The following is a 19,989-nucleotide window of genomic DNA, read 5'->3' as shown; positions in this document are numbered from 1 at the left end:
CACTGTCAGTGCTCCGACCACACAGCCAGCACTGTCAGTGCTCCCCCCACACAGCCAGCACTGTCAGTGCTCCCCCCACACAGCCAGCACTGTCAGTGCTTCTCCCACACAGCCAGCACTGTCAGTGCTCCCACCACACAGCCAGCACTGTCAGTGCTCCCACCACACAACCAGCACTGTCAGTGCTCCCCCCACACAGCCAGCACTGTCAGTGCTCCACCCTCACAGCCAGCACTGTCAGCGCTCCCACCACACAGCCAGCACTGTCAGTGCTCCCCCACACAGCCAGCACTGTCAGTGCTCCCCCACACAGCCAACACTGTCAGTGCTCCCCCCACATAGCCATCACTGTCAGTGCTCCCCCCACACAGCCAGCACTGTCAGTGCTCCCACCACACAGCCGGCACTGTCAGCGCTCCCACCACACAGCCAGCACTGTCAGTGCTCCCCCCACACAGCCAGCACTGTCAGTGCTCCCACCACACAGCCGGCACTGTCAGTGCTCCCACCACACAGCAAGCACTGTCAGTGCTCCCCCCACACAGCCAGCACTGTCAGTGCTCCACTACACAGCCAGCACTGTCAGTAATCCCACCACACAGCCAACACTGTCAGTGCTCCCACCACACAGCCAGCACTGTCAGTGCTCCCCCACACAGCCAACATTGTCAGTGCTCCCACCACACAGCCAGCACTGTCAGTGCACCCACCACACAGCCAGCACTGTCAGTGCTCCCCCCACACAGCCAACACTGTCTGTGCTCCCCCACACAGCCAGCACTGTCAGTGCTCCCCCCACACAGCCAGCACTGTCAGTGCTCCCACCACACAGCCGGCACTGTCAGCGCTCCCACCACACAGCCAGCACTGTCAGTGCTCCCCCCACACAGCCAGCACTGTCAGTGCTCCCACCACACAGCCGGCACTGTCAGTGCTCCCACCACACAGCAAGCACTGTCAGTGCTCCCCCCACACAGCCAGCACTGTCAGTGCTCCACTACACAGCCAGCACTGTCAGTGCTCCCACCACACAGCCAACACTGTCAGTGCTCCCACCACACAGCCAGCACTGTCAGTGCTCCCCCCACACAGCCAACACTGTCAGTGCTCCCACCACACAGCCAGCACTGTCAGTGCACCCACCACACAGCCAGCACTGTCAGTGCTCCCCCACACAGCCAACACTGTCTGTGCTCCCCCACACAGCCAGCACTGTCAGTGCTCCCCCACCCAGCCAGCACTGTCAGTGCTCCCCCACACAGCCAACACTGTCTGTGCTCCCCCCACACAGCCAGCACTGTCAGTGCTCCCCCACACAGCCAGCACTGTCAGTGCTCCGCCCACACAGCCAGCACTGTCAGTGCTCCCACTACACAGCCAGCACTGTCAGAGCTCCCACCACACAGCCAGCACTGTCAGTGCTCCCACCACACAGCCAGCACTGTCAGTGCGCCCCCCCACAGCCAGCACTGTCAGTGCTCCCCCCACACAGCCAGCACTGTCAGTGCTCCCCCACACAGCCAGCACTGTCAGTGCTCCCCCCACACAGCCAGCACTGTCAGTGCTCCCACCACACAGTCAGCACTGTCAGTGCTCCCCACACAGCCAGCACTGTCAGTGCTCCCCCACACGGCCAGCACTGTTAGTGCACCCCCCACACAGCCAGCACTGTCAGTGCTCCCCCCACACAGCCAGCACTGTCAGTGCTCCCACCACACAGCCAGCACTGTCAGTGCTCCCCCACACAGCCAGCACTGTCAGTGCTCCCACCGCACCGCCAGCACTGCCAGTGCTCCCCCACACAGCCAGCACTGTCTATGCTCCTACCACACAGCCAGCACTGTCAGTGCTCCCACCACACAGCCAGCACTGTCAGTGCTCCCACCACACAGCCAGCACTGTCAGTGCTCCCACCACACAGACAGCACTGTCAGTGCTCCCCCCACACAGCCAGCACTGTCAGTGCTCCCCCCATGCAGCCAGCACTGTCAGTGCTCCCCCCACACAGCCAGCACTCTCAGTGCTCCACCCACACAGCCAGCACTGTCAGTGCTCCCACCACACAGCCAGCACTGTCAGTGTTCCCGCCCACACAGCCAGCACTCTCAGTGCTCCCACACACAGCCAGCACTGTCAGTGCTCCCCCCACACAGCCAGCACTGTCAGTGCTCCCCTACACAGCCAGCACTGTCAGTGCTCCCACCACACAGCCAACACTGTCAGTGCTCCCACCACACAGCCAGCACTGTCAGTGCTCCCCCCACACAGCCAACACTGTCAGTGCTCCCACCACACAGCCAGCACTGTCAGTGCACCCACCACACAGCCAGCACTGTCAGTGCTCCCCCACACAGCCAACACTGTCTGTGCTCCCCCACACAGCCAGCACTGTCAGTGCTCCCCCACCCAGCCAGCACTGTCAGTGCTCCCCCACACAGCCAACACTGTCTGTGCTCCCCTCACACAGCCAGCACTGTCAGTGCTCCCCCCACACAGCCAGCACTGTCAGTGCTCCGCCCACACAGCCAGCACTGTCAGTGCTCCCACCACGCAGCCAGCACTGTCAGTGCTCCCACCACACAGCCAGCACTGTCAGTGCTCCTCCCACACAGCCAGCACTGTCAGTGCTCCCGCCACACAGCCAGCACTGTTAGTGCGCCGCCCCCACAGCCAGCACTGTCAGTGCTCCCCCCACACAGCCAGCACTGTCAGTGCTCCGACCGCACAGCCAGCACTGTCAGTGCTCCCCCCACACAGCCAGCACTGTCAGTGCTCCCCACACACAGCCAGCACTGTCAGTGCTTTCCCCACACAGCCAGCACTGTCAGTGCTCCCACCACACAGCCAGCACTGTCAGTGCTACCACCACACAGCCAGCAATGTCAGTGCTCTCCCCACACAGCCAGCACTGTCAGTGCTCCACCCTTACAGCCAGCACTGTCAGTGCTCCCACCACACAGCCAGCACTGTCAGTGCTCCCCCACACAGCCAGCACTGTCAGTGCTCCCCCCACACAGTCAGCACTGTCAGTGCTTCCCCCACACAGCCAGCACTGTCAGTGCTCCCCGCACACAGCCAACACTGTCAGTGCTTCCACCACTCAGCCGGCACTCTCAGTGCTCCCACCACACAGCTAGCACTGTCAGTGCTCCCCCCACACAGCCAGCACTGTCAGTGCTCCCACCACACAGCCGGCACTGTCAGTGCTCCCACCACACAGCCAGCACTGTCAGTGCTCCCCCCACACAGCCAGCACTGTCAGTGATCCCCCACACAGCCAGCACTGTCAGTGCTCCGACCACACAGCCAGCACTGTCAGTGCTCCCCCCACACAGCCAGCACTGTCAGTGCTCCCCCCACACAGCCAGCACTGTCAGTGCTTCTCCCACACAGCCAGCACTGTCAGTGCTCCCACCACACAGCCAGCACTGTCAGTGCTCCCACCACACAGCCAGCACTGTCAGTGCTCCCCCCACACAGCCAGCACTGTCAGTGCTCCACCCTCACAGCCAGCACTGTCAGCGCTCCCACCACACAGCGAGCACTGTCAGTGCTCCCCCACACAGCCAGCACTGTCAGTGCTCCCCCCACACAGCCAGCACTGTCAGTGCTCCCCCCACATAGCCATCACTGTCAGTGCTCCCCCCACACAGCCAGCACTGTCAGTGCTCCCACCACACAGCCGGCACTGTCAGCGCTCCCACCACACAGCCAGCACTGTCAGTGCTCCCCCCACACAGCCAGCACTGTCAGTGCTCCCACCACACAGCCGGCACTGTCAGTGCTCCCACCACACAGCAAGCACTGTCAGTGCTCCTCCCACACAGCCAGCACTGTCAGTGCTCCACTACACAGCCAGCACTGTCAGTGCTCCCACCATACAGCCAACACTGTCAGTGCTCCCACCACACAGCCAGCACTGTCAGTGCTCCCCCCACACAGCCAACACTGTCAGTGCTCCCACCACACAGCCAGCACTGTCAGTGCACCCACCACACAGCCAGCACTGTCAGTGCACCCCCCACACAGCCAACACTGTCTGTGCTCCCCCACACAGCCAGCACTGTCAGTGCTCCCCCCACACAGCCAGCACTGTCAGTGCTCCCACCACACAGCCGGCACTGTCAGCGCTCCCACCACACAGCCAGCACTGTCAGTGCTCCCCCCACACAGCCAGCACTGTCAGTGCTCCCACCACACAGCCGGCACTGTCAATGCTCCCACCACACAGCAAGCACTGTCAGTGCTCCCCCCACACAGCCAGCACTGTCAGTGCTCCACTACACAGCCAGCACTGTCAGTGCTCCCACCACACAGCCAACACTGTCAGTGCTCCCACCACACAGCCAGCACTGTCAGTGCTCCCCCCACACAGCCAACACTGTCAGTGCTCCCACCACACAGCCAGCACTGTCAGTGCACCCACCACACAGCCAGCACTGTCAGTGCTCCCCCCACACAGCCAACACTGTCTGTGCTCCCCCACACAGCCAGCACTGTCAGTGCTCCCCCACCCAGCCAGCACTGTCAGTGCTCCCCCACACAGCCAACACTGTCTGTGCTCCCCCCACACAGCCAGCACTGTCAGTGCTCCCCCCACACAGCCAGCACTGTCAGTGCTCCGCCCACACAGCCAGCACTGTCAGTGCTCCCACTACACAGCCAGCACTGTCAGTGCTCCCACCACACAGCCAGCACTGTCAGTGCTCCCACCACACAGCCAGCACTGTCAGTGCGCCCCAACACAGCCAGCACTGTCAGTGCTCCCCCCACACAGCCAGCACTGTCAGTGCTCCCCCACACAGCCAGCACTGTCAGTGCTCCCCCCACACAGCCAGCACTGTCAGTGCTTCCACCACACAGTCAGCACTGTCAGTGCTCCCCACACAGCCAGCACTGTCAGTGCTCCCCCACACGGCCAGCACTGTTAGTGCACCCCCCACACAGCCAGCACTGTCAGTGCTCCCCCCACACAGCCAGCACTGTCAGTGCTCCCACCACACAGCCAGCACTGTCAGTGCTCCCCCACACAGCCAGCACTGTCAGTGCTCCCACCGCACCGCCAGCACTGCCAGTGCTCCCCCACACAGCCAGCACTGTCTATGCTCCTACCACACAACCAGCACTGTCAGTGCTCCCACCACACAGCCAGCACTGTCAGTGCTCCCACCACACAGCCAGCACTGTCAGTGCTCCCACCACACAGACAGCACTGTCAGTGCTCCCCCACACAGCCAGCACTGTCAGTGCTCCCCCCATGCAGCCAGCACTGTCAGTGCTCCCCCCACACAGCCAGCACTGTCAGTGCTCCACCCACACAGCCAGCACTGTCAGTGCTCCCACCACACAGCCAGCACTGTCAGTGTTCCCGCCCACACAGCCAGCACTCTCAGTGCTCCCACACACAGCCAGCACTGTCAGTGCTCCCCCCACACAGCCAGCACTGTCAGTGCTCCCCTACACAGCCAGCACTGTCAGTGCTCCCACCACACAGCCAACACTGTCAGTGCTCCCACCACACAGCCAGCACTGTCAGTGCACCCACCACACAGCCAGCACTGTCAGTGCTCCCCCCACACAGCCAACACTGTCTGTGCTCCCCCACACAGCCAGCACTGTCAGTGCTCCCCACCCAGCCAGCACTGTCAGTGCTCCCCCACACAGCCAACACTGTCTGTGCTCCCCCCACACAGCCAGCACTGTCAGTGCTCCCCCCACACAGCCAGCACTGTCAGTGCTCCGCCCACACAGGCAGCACTGTCAGTGCTCCCACTACACAGCCAGCACTGTCAGTGCTCCCACCACACAGCCAGCACTGTCAGTGCTCCCACCACACAGCCAGCACTGTCAGTGCGCCCCCCCACAGCCAGAACTGTCAGTGCTCCCCCCACACAGCCAGCACTGTCAGTGCTCCCCCACACAGCCAGCACTGTCAGTGCTCCCCCCACACAGCCAGCACTGTCAGTGCCCCCCCCACACAGCCAGCACTGTCAGTGCTCCACCCACACAGCCAGCACTGTCAGTGCTCCCACCACACAGCCAGCACTGTCAGTGTTCCCCCCCACACAGCCAGCACTCTCAGTGCTCCCACACACAGCCAGCACTGTCAGTGCTCCCACCACACAGCCAGCACTGCCAGTGCTCCCCCACAGCCAGCACTGTCAGTGCTCCCCCCACACAGCCAGCACTGTCAGTGCTCCACCCACACAGCCAGCATTGTCAGTGCTCCCACCACACAGCCAGCACTCTCAGTGCTCCCACACACAGCCAGCACTGTCAGTGCTCCCACCACACAGACAGCACTGTCAGTGCTCCCCCCACACAGCCAGCACTGTCAGTGCTCCACCCACACAGCCAGCACTGTCAGTGCTCCCACACACAGCCAGCACTGTCAGTGCTCCACCCACACAGCCAGCACTGTCAGTGCTCCCCCCACACAGCCAACACTGTCAGTGCTCCCACCACACAGCCAGCACTGTCAGTGCACCCACCACACAGCCAGCACTGTCAGTGCTCCCCCCACACAGTCAACACTGTCTGTGCTCCCCCACACAGCCAGCACTGTCAGTGCTCCCCCACCCAGCCAGCACTGTCAGTGCTCCCCCACACAGCCAACACTGTCTGTGCTCCCCCCACACACCCAGCACTGTCAGTGCTCCCCCCACACAGCCAGCACTGTCAGTGCTCCGCCCACACAGCCAGCACTGTCAGTGCTCCCACTACACAGCCAGCACTGTCAGTGCTCCCACCACACAGCCAGCACTGTCAGTGCTCCCACCACACAGCCAGCACTGTCAGTGCGCCCCCCCCACAGCCAGCACTGTCAGTGCTCCCCCCACACAGCCAGCACTGTCAGTGCTCCCCCACACAGCCAGCACTGTCAGTGCTCCCCCCACACAGCCAGCACTGTCAGTGCTCCCCCACACGGCCAGCACTGTTAGTGCACCCCCCACACAGCCAGCACTGTCAGTGCTCCCCCCACACAGCCAGCACTGTCAGTGCGCCCCCCCCCACAGCCAGCACTGTCAGTGCTCCCCCACACAGCCAGCACTGTCAGTGCTCCCCCAAACAGCCAGCACTGTCAGTGCTCCCCCCACACAGCCAACACTGTCAGTGCTCCCAACACACAGCCAGCACTGTCAGTGCTCCCACCACACAGCCAGCACTGTCAGTGCTCCCCCACACAGCCAACACTGTCTGTGCTCCCCCACACAACCAGAACTGTCAGTACTCCCCCACACAGCCAGCACTGTCAGTGCTCCCCCACACAGCCAACACTGTCTGTGCTCCCCTCACACAGCCAGCACTGTCAGTGCTCCCCCCACACAGCCAGCACTGTCAGTGCTCCGCCCACACAGCCAGCACTGTCAGTGCTCCCACCACACAGCCAGCACTGTCAGTGCTCCCACCACACAGCCAGCACTGTCAGTGCTCCACCCACACAGGCAGCACTGTCAGTGCTCCCGCCACACAGCCAGCACTGTTAGTGCGCCGCCCCCACAGCCAGCACTGTCAGTGCTCCCCCCACACAGCCAGCACTGTCAGTGCTCCGACCACACAGCCAGCACTGTCAGTGCTCCCCCCACACAGCCAGCACTGTCAGTGCTCCCCACACACAGCCAGCACTGTCAGTGCTTTCCCCACACAGCCAGCACTGTCAGTGCTCCCACCACACAGCCAGCACTGTCAGTGCTACCACCACACAGCCAGCAATGTCAGTGCTCCCCCCACACAGCCAGCACTGTCAGTGCTCCGCCCACACAGCCAGCACTGTCAGTGCTCCCACTACACAGCCAGCACTGTCAGTGCTCCCACCACACAGCCAGCACTGTCAGTGCTCCCACCACACAGCCAGCACTGTCAGTGCGCCCCCCCCACAGCCAGCACTGTCAGTGCTCCCCCCACACAGCCAGCACTGTCAGTGCTCCCCCACACAGCCAGCACTGTCAGTGCTCCCCCCACACAGCCAGCACTGTCAGTGCTCCCCCACACGGCCAGCACTGTTAGTGCACCCCCCACACAGCCAGCACTGTCAGTGCTCCCCCCACACAGCCAGCACTGTCAGTGCGCCCCCCCCCCCACAGCCAGCACTGTCAGTGCTCCCCCCACACAGCCAGCACTGTCAGTGCTCCCCCACACAGCCAGCACTGTCAGTGCTCCCCCACACAGCCAACACTGTCAGTGCTCCCAACACACAGCCAGCACTGTCAGTGCTCCCACCACACAGCCAGCACTGTCAGTGCTCCCCCACACAGCCAACACTGTCTGTGCTCCCCCACACAACCAGAACTGTCAGTGCTCCCCCACACAGCCAGCACTGTCAGTGCTCCCCCACACAGCCAACACTGTCTGTGCTCCCCTCACACAGCCAGCACTGTCAGTGCTCCCCCCACACAGCCAGCACTGTCAGTGCTCCGCCCACACAGCCAGCACTGTCAGTGCTCCCACCACACAGCCAGCACTGTCAGTGCTCCCACCACACAGCCAGCACTGTCAGTGCTCCACCCACACAGGCAGCACTGTCAGTGCTCCCGCCACACAGCCAGCACTGTTAGTGCGCCGCCCCCACAGCCAGCACTGTCAGTGCTCCCCCCACACAGCCAGCACTGTCAGTGCTCCGACCACACAGCCAGCACTGGCAGTGCTCCCCCCACACAGCCAGCACTGTCAGTGCTCCCCAAACACAGCCAGCACTGTCAGTGCTTTCCCCACACAGCCAGCACTGTCAGTGCTCCCACCACACAGCCAGCACTGTCAGTGCTACCACCACACAGCCAGCAATGTCAGTGCTCTCCCCACACAGCCAGCACTGTCAGTGCTCCACCCTCACAGCCAGCACTGTCAGTGCTCCCACCACACAGCCAGCACTGTCAGTGCTCCCCCACACAGCCAGCACTGTCAGTGCTCCCCCCACACAGTCAGCACTGTCAGTGCTTCCCCCACACAGCCAGCACTGTCAGTGCTCCCCGCACACAGCCAACACTGTCAGTGCTTCCACCACTCAGCCGGCACTCTCAGTGCTCCCACCACACAGCTAGCACTGTCAGTGCTCCCCCCACACAGCCAGCACTGTCAGTGCTCCCACCACACAGCCGGCACTGTCAGTGCTCCCACCACACAGCCAGCACTGTCAGTGCTCCCCCCACACAGCCAGCACTGTCAGTGATCCCCCACACAGCCAGCACTGTCAGTGCTCCGACCACACAGCCAGCACTGTCAGTGCTCCCCCCACACAGCCAGCACTGTCAGTGCTCCCCCCACACAGCCAGCACTGTCAGTGCTTCTCCCACACAGCCAGCACTGTCAGTGCTCCCACCACACAGCCAGCACTGTCAGTGCTCCCACCACACAACCAGCACTGTCAGTGCTCCCCCCACACAGCCAGCACTGTCAGTGCTCCACCCTCACAGCCAGCACTGTCAGCGCTCCCACCACACAGCCAGCACTGTCAGTGCTCCCCCACACAGCCAGCACTGTCAGTGCTCCCCCACACAGCCAGCACTGTCAGTGCTCCCCCCACATAGCCATCACTGTCAGTGCTCCCCCCACACAGCCAGCACTGTCAGTGCTCCCACCACACAGCCAGCACTGTCAGTGCACCCACCACACAGCCAGCACTGTCAGTGCTCCCCCCACACAGCCAACACTGTCTGTGCTCCCCCACACAGCCAGCACTGTCAGTGCTCCCCCCACACAGCCAGCACTGTCAGTGCTCCCACCACACTGCCGGCACTGTCAGCGCTCCCACCACACAGCCAGCACTGTCAGTGCTCCCCCCACACAGCCAGCACTGTCAGTGCTCCCACCACACAGCCGGCACTGTCAGTGCTCCCACCACACAGCAAGCACTGTCAGTGCACCCCCCACACAGCCAGCACTGTCAGTGCTCCACTACACAGCCAGCACTGTCAGTGCTCCCACCACACAGCCAACACTGTCAGTGCTCCCACCACACAGCCAGCACTGTCAGTGCTCCCCCCACACAGCCAACACTGTCAGTGCTCCCACCACACAGCCAGCACTGTCAGTGCACCCACCACACAGCCAGCACTGTCAGTGCTCCCCCACACAGCCAACACTGTCTGTGCTCCCCCACACAGCCAGCACTGTCAGTGCTCCCCCACCCAGCCAGCACTGTCAGTGCTCCCCCACACAGCCAACACTGTCTGTGCTCCCCCCACACAGCCAGCACTGTCAGTGCTCCCCCACACAGCCAGCACTGTCAGTGCTCCGCCCACACAGCCAGCACTGTCAGTGCTCCCACTACACAGCCAGCACTGTCAGAGCTCCCACCACACAGCCAGCACTGTCAGTGCTCCCACCACACAGCCAGCACTGTCAGTGCGCCCCCCCACAGCCAGCACTGTCAGTGCTCCCCCCACACAGCCAGCACTGTCAGTACTCCCCCACACAGCCAGCACTGTCAGTGCCCTCCCCCCACATGCCAGCACTGTCAGTGCTCCCACCACACAGTCAGCACTGTCAGTGCTCCCCACACAGCCAGCACTGTCAGTGCTCCCCCACACGGCCAGCACTGTTAGTGCACCCCCCACACAGCCAGCACTGTCAGTGCTCCCCCCACACAGCCAGCACTGTCAGTGCTCCCACCACACAGCCAGCACTGTCAGTGCTCCCCCACACAGCCAGCACTGTCAGTTCTCCCACCGCACCGCCAGCACTGCCAGTGCTCCCCCACACAGCCAGCACTGTCTATGCTCCTACCACACAGCCAGCACTGTCAGTGCTCCCACCACACAGCCAGCACTGTCAGTGCTCCCACCACACAGACAGCACTGTCAGTGCTCCCCCCACACAGCCAGCACTGTCAGTGCTCCCCCCATGCAGCCAGCACTGTCAGTGCTCCCCCCACACAGCCAGCACTGTCAGTGCTCCACCCACACAGCCAGCACTGTCAGTGCTCCCACCACACAGCCAGCACTGTCAGTGTTCCCGCCCACACAGCCAGCACTCTCAGTGCTCCCACACACAGCCAGCACTGTCAGTGCTCCCCCCACACAGCCAGCACTGTCAGTGCTCCCCTACACAGCCAGCACTGTCAGTGCTCCCACCACACAGCCAACACTGTCAGTGCTCCCACCACACAGCCAGCACTGTCAGTGCTCCCCCCACACAGCCAACACTGTCAGTGCTCCCACCACACAGCCAGCACTGTCAGTGCACCCACCACACAGCCAGCACTGTCAGTGCTCCCCCCACACAGCCAACACTGTCTGTGCTCCCCCACACAGCCAGCACTGTCAGTGCTCCCCCACCCAGCCAGCACTGTCAGTGCTCCCCCACACAGCCAACACTGTCTGTGCTCCCCTCACACAGCCAGCACTGTCAGTGCTCCCCCACACAGCCAGCACTGTCAGTGCTCCGCCCACACAGCCAGCACTGTCAGTGCTCCCACCACACAGCCAGCACTGTCAGTGCTCCCACCACACAGCCAGCACTGTCAGTGCTCCACCCACACAGCCAGCACTGTCAGTGCTCCCGCCACACAGCCAGCACTGTTAGTGCGCCGCCCCCACAGCCAGCACTGTCAGTGCTCCCCCCACACAGCCAGCACTGTCAGTGCTCCGACCGCACAGCCAGCACTGTCAGTGCTCCCCCACACAGCCAGCACTGTCAGTGCTCCCCACACACAGCCAGCACTGTCAGTGCTTTCCCCACACAGCCAGCACTGTCAGTGCTCCCACCACACAGCCAGCACTGTCAGTGCTACCACCACACAGCCAGCAATGTCAGTGCTCTCCCCACACAGCCAGCACTGTCAGTGCTCCACCCTCACACCAGCACTGTCAGTGCTCCCACCACACAGCCAGCACTGTCAGTGCTCCCCCACACAGCCAGCACTGTCAGTGCTCCCCCCACACAGTCAGCACTGTCAGTGCTTCCCCCACACAGCCAGCACTGTCAGTGCTCCCCGCACACAGCCAACACTGTCAGTGCTTCCACCACTCAGCCGGCACTCTCAGTGCTCCCACCACACAGCTAGCACTGTCAGTGCTCCCCCCACACAGCCAGCACTGTCAGTGCTCCCACCACACAGCCGGCACTGTCAGTGCTCCCACCACACAGCCAGCACTGTCAGTGCTCCCCCCACACAGCCAGCACTGTCAGTGATACCCCACACAGCCAGCACTGTCAGTGCTCCGACCACACAGCCAGCACTGTCAGTGCTCCCCCACACAGCCAGCACTGTCAGTGCTCCCCCCACACAGCCAGCACTGTCAGTGCTTCTCCCACACAGCCAGCACTGTCAGTGCTCCCACCACACAGCCAGCACTGTCAGTGCTCCCACCACACAGCCAGCACTGTCAGTGCTCCCCCCACACAGCCAGCACTGTCAGTGCTCCACCCTCACAGCCAGCACTGTCAGCGCTCCCACCACACAGCGAGCACTGTCAGTGCTCCCACCACACAGCCAGCACTGTCAGTGCTCCCCCCACACAGCCAACACTGTCAGTGCTCCCACCACACAGCCAGCACTGTCAGTGCACCCACCACACAGCCAGCACTGTCAGTGCTCCCCCCACACAGCCAACACTGCCTGTGCTCCCCCACACAGCCAGCACTGTCAGTGCTCCCCCCACACAGCCAGCACTGTCAGTGCTCCCACCACACAGCCGGCACTGTCAGCGCTCCCACCACACAGCCAGCACTGTCAGTGCTCCCCCCACACAGCCAGCACTGTCAGTGCTCCCACCACACAGCCGGCACTGTCAGTGCTCCCACCACACAGCAAGCACTGTCAGTGCTCCCCCCACACAGCCAGCACTGTCAGTGCTCCACTACACAGCCAGCACTGTCAGTGCTCCCACCACACAGCCAACACTGTCAGTGCTCCCACCACACAGCCAGCACTGTCAGTGCTCCCCCCACACAGCCAACACTGTCAGTGCTCCCACCACACAGCCAGCACTGTCAGTGCACCCACCACACAGCCAGCACTGTCAGTGCTCCCCCCACACAGCCAACACTGTCTGTGCTCCCCCACACAGCCAGCACTGTCAGTGCTCCCCCACCCAGCCAGCACTGTCAGTGCTCCCCCACACAGCCAACACTGTCTGTGCTCCCCCCACACAGCCAGCACTGTCAGTGCTCCCCCCACACAGCCAGCACTGTCAGTGCTCCGCCCACACAGCCAGCACTGTCAGTGCTCCCACTACACAGCCAGCACTGTCAGTGCTCCCACCACACAGCCAGCACTGTCAGTGCTCCCACCACACAGCCAGCACTGTCAGTGCGCCCCCCCACAGCCAGCACTGTCAGTGCTCCCCCCACACAGCCAGCACTGTCAGTGCTCCCCCACACAGCCAGCACTGTCAGTGCTCCCCCCACACAGCCAGCACTGTCAGTGCTTCCACCACACAGTCAGCACTGTCAGTGCTCCCCACACAGCCAGCACTGTCAGTGCTCCCCCACACGGCCAGCACTGTTAGTGCACCCCCCACACAGCCAGCACTGTCAGTGCTCCCCCCACACAGCCAGCACTGTCAGTGCTCCCACCACACAGCCAGCACTGTCAGTGCTCCCCCACACAGCCAGCACTGTCAGTGCTCCCACCGCACCGCCAGCACTGCCAGTGCTCCCCCACACAGCCAGCACTGTCTATGCTCCTACCACACAGCCAGCACTGTCAGTGCTCCCCCCACACAGCCAGCACTGTCAGTGCTCCCACCACACAGCCAGCACTGTCAGTGCTCCCACCACACAGACAGCACTGTCAGTGCTACCCCCACACAGCCAGCACTGTCAGTGCTCCCCCCATGCAGCCAGCACTGTCAGTGCTCCCCCCACACAGCCAGCACTGTCAGTGCTCCACCCACACAGCCAGCACTGTCAGTGCTCCCACCACACAGCCAGCACTGTCAGTGTTCCCGCCCACACAGCCAGCACTCTCAGTGCTCCCACACACAGCCAGCACTGTCAGTGCTCCCCCCACACAGCCAACACTGTCAGTGCTCCCCTACACAGCCAGCACTGTCAGTGCTCCCACCACACAGCCAACACTGTCAGTGCTCCCACCACACAGCCAGCACTGTCAGTGCTCCCCCCACACAGCCAACACTGTCAGTGCTCCCACCACACAGCCAGCACTGTCAGTGCACCCACCACACAGCCAGCACTGTCAGTGCTCCCCCCACACAGCCAACACTGTCTGTGCTCCCCCACACAGCCAGCACTGTCAGTGCTCCCCCACCCAGCCAGCACTGTCAGTGCTCCCCCACACAGCCAACACTGTCTGTGCTCCCCCCACACAGCCAGCACTGTCAGTGCTCCCCCCACACAGCCAGCACTGTCAGTGCTCCGCCCACACAGCCAGCACTGTCAGTGCTCCCACTACACAGCCAGCACTGTCAGTGCTCCCACCACACAGCCAGCACTGTCAGTGCTCCCACCACACAGCCAGCACTGTCAGTGCGCCCCCCCCCACAGCCAGCACTGTCAGTGCTCCCCCCACACAGCCAGCACTGTCAGTGCTCCCCCACACAGCCAGCACTGTCAGTGCTCCCCCCACACAGCCAGCACTGTCAGTGCTCCCACCACACTGTCAGCACTGTCGGTGCTCCCCACACAGCCAGCACTGTCAGTGCTCCCCCAAACGGCCAGCACTGTCAGTGCTCCCCCACACAGCCAGCACTGTCAGTGCTCCCCCCACACAGCCAGCACTGTCAGTGCTCCCACCACACAGCCAGCACTGTCAGTGCGCCCCCACACAGCCAGCACTGTCAGTGCTCCCACCGCACCGCCAGCACTGCCAGTGCTCCCCCACACAGCCAGCACTGTCTGTGCTCCTACCACACAGCCAGCACTGTCAGTGCTCCCACCACACAGCCAGCACTGTCAGTGCTCCCACCACACAGACAGCACTGTCAGTGCTCCCCCCACTCAGCCAGCACTGTCAGTGCTCCCCCCATGCAGCCAGCACTGTCAGTGCCCCCCCCACACAGCCAGCACTGTCAGTGCTCCACCCACACAGCCAGCACTGTCAGTGCTCCCACCACACAGCCAGCACTGTCAGTGTTCCCCCCCACACAGCCAGCACTCTCAGTGCTCCCACACACAGCCAGCACTGTCAGTGCTCCCACCACACAGCCAGCACTGCCAGTGCTCCCCCACAGCCAGCACTGTCAGTGCTCCCCCCACACAGCCAGCACTGTCAGTGCTCCACCCACACAGCCAGCATTGTCAGTGCTCCCACCACACAGCCAGCACTCTCAGTGCTCCCACACACAGCCAGCACTGTCAGTGCTCCCACCACACAGACAGCACTGTCAGTGCTCCCCCCACACAGCCAGCGCTGTCAGTGCTCCACCCACACAGCCAGCACTGTCAGTGCTCCCACACACATCCAGCACTGTCAGTGCTCCACCCACACAGCCAGCACTGTCAGTGCTCCCCCCACACAGCCAACACTGTCAGTGCTCCCACCACACAGCCAGCACTGTCAGTGCACCCACGACACAGCCAGCACTGTCAGTGCTCCCCCCACACAGTCAACACTGTCTGTGCTCCCCCACACAGCCAGCACTGTCAGTGCTCCCCCACCCAGCCAGCACTGTCAGTGCTCCCACCACACAGCCAGCACTGTCAGTGCTCTGACCACACAGCCAGCACTGTCAGTGCTCCACCCACACAGGCAGCACTGTCAGTGCTCCCGCCACACAGCCAGCACTGTTAGTGCGCCGCCCCCACAGCCAGCACTGTCAGTGCTCCCCCCACACAGCCAGCACTGTCAGTGCTCCGACCACACAGCCAGCACTGTCAGTGCTCCCCCCACACAGCCAGCACTGTCAGTGCTCCCCACACACAGCCAGCACTGTCAGTGCTTTCCCCACACAGCCAGCACTGTCAGTGCTCCCACCACACAGCCAGCACTGTCAGTGCTACCACCACACAGCCAGCAATGTCAGTGCTCTCCCCACACAGCCAGCACTGTCAGTGCTCCACCCTCACAGCCAGCACTGTCAGTGCTCCCACCACACAGCCAGCACTGTCAGTGCTCCCCCACACAGCCAGCACTGTCAGTGCTCCCCCCACACAGTCAGCACTGTCAGTGCTTCCCCCACACAGCCAGCACTGTCAGTGCTCCCCGCACACAGCCAACACTGTCAGTGCTTCCACCACTCAGCCGGCACTCTCAGTGCTCCCACCACACAGCTAGCACTGTCAGTGCTCCCCCCACACAGCCAGCACTGTCAGTGCTCCCACCACACAGCCGGCACTGTCAGTGCTCCCACCACACAGCCAGCACTGTCAGTGCTCCCCCCACACAGCCAGCACTGTCAGTGATCCCCCACACAGCCAGCACTGTCAGTGCTCCGACCACACAGCCAGCACTGTCAGTGCTCCCCCCACACAGCCAGCACTGTCAGTGCTCCCCCCACACAGCCAGCACTGTCAGTGCTTCTCCCACACAGCCAGCACTGTCAGTGCTCCCACCACACAGCCAGCACTGTCAGTGCTCCCACCACACAGCCAGCACTGTCAGTGCTCCCCCCACACAGCCAGCACTGTCAGTGCTCCACCCTCACAGCCAGCACTGTCAGCGCTCCCACCACACAGACAGCACTGTCAGTGCTCCCCCACACAGCCAGCACTGTCAGTGCTCCCCCACACAGCCAGCACTGTCAGTGCTCCCCCCACATAGCCATCACTGTCAGTGCTCCCCCCACACAGCCAGCACTGTCAGTGCTCCCACCACACAGCCGGCACTGTCAGCGCTCCCACCACACAGCCAGCACTGTCAGTGCTCCCCCCACACAGCCAGCACTGTCAGTGCTCCCACCACACAGCCGGCACTGTCAGTGCTCCCACCACACAGCAAGCACTGTCAGTGCTCCCCCCACACAGCCAGCACTGTCAGTGCTCCACTACACAGCCAGCACTGTCAGTGCTCCCACCACACAGCCAACACTGTCAGTGCTCCCACCACACAGCCAGCACTGTCAGTGCTCCCCCACACAGCCAACATTGTCAGTGCTCCCACCACACAGCCAGCACTGTCAGTGCACCCACCACACAGCCAGCACTGTCAGTGCTCCCCCCACACAGCCAACACTGTCTGTGCTCCCCCACACAGCCAGCACTGTCAGTGCTCCCCCCACACAGCCAGCACTGTCAGTGCTCCCACCACACAGCCGGCACTGTCAGCGCTCCCACCACACAGCCAGCACTGTCAGTGCTCCCCCCACACAGCCAGCACTGTCAGTGCTCCCACCACACAGCCGGCACTGTCAGTGCTCCCACCACACAGCAAGCACTGTCAGTGCTCCCCCCACACAGCCAGCACTGTCAGTGCTCCACTACACAGCCAGCACTATCAGTGCTCCCACCACACAGCCAACACTGTCAGTGCTCCCACCACACAGCCAGCACTGTCAGTGCTCCCCCCACACAGCCAACACTGTCAGTGCTCCCACCACACAGCCAGCACTGTCAGTGCACCCACCACACAGCCAGCACTGTCAGTGCTCCCCCCACACAGCCAACACTGTCTGTGCTCCCCCACACAGCCAGCACTGTCAGTGCTCCCCCACCCAGCCAGCACTGTCAGTGCTCCCCCACACAGCCAACACTGTCTGTGCTCCCCCCACACAGCCAGCACTGTCAGTGCTCCCCCCACACAGCCAGCACTGTCAGTGCTCCGCCCACACAGCCAGCACTGTCAGTGCTCCCACTACACAGCCAGCACTGTCAGAGCTCCCACCACACAGCCAGCACTGTCAGTGCTCCCACCACACAGCCAGCACTGTCAGTGCGCCCCCCCCCCCCCACAGCCAGCGCTGTCAGTGCTCCCCCCACACAGCCAGCACTGTCAGTGCTCCCCCACACAGCCAGCACTGTCAGTGCTCCCCCCACACAGCCAGCACTGTCAGTGCTCCCACCACACAGTCAGCACTGACAGTGCTCCCCACACAGCCAGCACTGTCAGTGCTCCCCCACACGGCCAGCACTGTTAGTGCACCCCCCACACAGCCAGCACTGTCAGTGCTCCCCCCACACAGCCAGCACTGTCAGTGCTCCCACCACACAGCCAGCACTGTCAGTGCTCCCCCACACAGCCAGCACTGTCAGTGCTCCCACCGCACCGCCAGCACTGCCAGTGCTCCCCCACACAGCCAGCACTGTCTATGCTCCTACCACACAGCCAGCACTGTCAGTGCTCCCACCACACAGCCAGCACTGTCAGTGCTCCCACCACACAGCCAGCACTGTCAGTGCTCCCACCACACAGACAGCACTGTCAGTGCTCCCCCCACACAGCCAGCACTGTCAGTGCTCCCCCCATGCAGCCAGCACTGTCAGTGCTCCCCCCACACAGCCAGCACTGTCAGTGCTCCACCCACACAGCCAGCACTGTCAGTGCTCCCACCACACAGCCAGCACTGTCAGTGTTCCCGCCCACACAGCCAGCACTCTCAGTGCTCCCACACACAGCCAGCACTGTCAGTGCTCCCCCCACACAGCCAGCACTGTCAGTGCTCCCCTACACAGCCAGCACTGTCAGTGCTCCCACCACACAGCCAACACTGTCAGTGCTCCCACCACACAGCCAGCACTGTCAGTGCTCCCCCCACACAGCCAACACTGTCAGTGCTCCCACCACACAGCCAGCACTGTCAGTGCACCCACCACACAGCCAGCACTGTCAGTGCTCCCCCCACACAGCCAACACTGTCTGTGCTCCCCCACACAGCCAGCACTGTCAGTGCTCCCCCACCCAGCCAGCACTGTCAGTGCTCCCCCACACAGCCAACACTGTCTGTGCTCCCCTCACACAGCCAGCACTGTCAGTGCTCCCCCCACACAGCCAGCACTGTCAGTGCTCCGCCCACACAGCCAGCACTGTCAGTGCTCCCACCACACAGCCAGCACTGTCAGTGCTCCCACCACACAGCCAGCACTGTCAGTGCTCCACCCACACAGCCAGCACTGTCAGTGCTCCCGCCACACAGCCAGCACTGTTAGTGCGCCGCCCCCACAGCCAGCACTGTCAGTGCTCCCCCCACACAGCCAGCACTGTCAGTGCTCCGACCGCACAGCCAGCACTGTCAGTGCTCCCCCCACACAGCCAGCACTGTCAGTGCTCCCCACACACAGCCAGCACTGTCAGTGCTTTCCCCACACAGCCAGCACTGTCAGTGCTCCCACCACACAGCCAGCACTGTCAGTGCTACCACCACACAGCCAGCAATGTCAGTGCTCTCCCCACACAGCCAGCACTGTCAGTGCTCCACCCTCACAGCCAGCACTGTCAGTGCTCCCACCACACAGCCAGCACTGTCAGTGCTCCCCCACACAGCCATCACTGTCAGTGCTCCCCCCACACAGTCAGCACTGTCAGTGCTTCCCCCACACAGCCAGCACTGTCAGTGCTCCCCGCACACAGCCAACACTGTCAGTGCTTCCACCACTCAGCCGGCACTCTCAGTGCTCCCACCACACAGCTAGCACTGTCAGTGCTCCCCCACACAGCCAGCACTGTCAGTGCTCCCACCACACAGCCGGCACTGTCAGTGCTCCCACCACACAGCCAGCACTGTCAGTGCTCCCCCCACACAGCCAGCACTGTCAGTGATCCCCCACACAGCCAGCACTGTCAGTGCTCCGACCACACAGCCAGCACTGTCAGTGCTCCCCCCACACAGCCAGCACTGTCAGTGCTCCCCCCACACAGCCAGCACTGTCAGTGCTTCTCCCACACAGCCAGCACTGTCAGTGCTCCCACCACACAGCCAGCACTGTCAGTGCTCCCACCACACAGCCAGCACTGTCAGTGCTCCCCCCACACAGCCAGCACTGTCAGTGCTCCACCCTCACAGCCAGCACTGTCAGCGCTCCCAACACACAGCCAGCACTGTCAGTGCTCCCCCACACAGCCAGCACTGTCAGTGCTCCCCCCACACAGCCAGCACTGTCAGTGCTCCCCCCACATAGCCATCACTGTCAGTGCTCCCCCCACACAGCCAGCACTGT

This window comes from Scyliorhinus torazame, chromosome 5 (assembly GCF_047496885.1).
Source record: "Scyliorhinus torazame isolate Kashiwa2021f chromosome 5, sScyTor2.1, whole genome shotgun sequence".
Lineage (NCBI taxonomy): Eukaryota > Metazoa > Chordata > Chondrichthyes > Carcharhiniformes > Scyliorhinidae > Scyliorhinus > Scyliorhinus torazame.
This window is presented reverse-complemented; position numbering follows the sequence as displayed.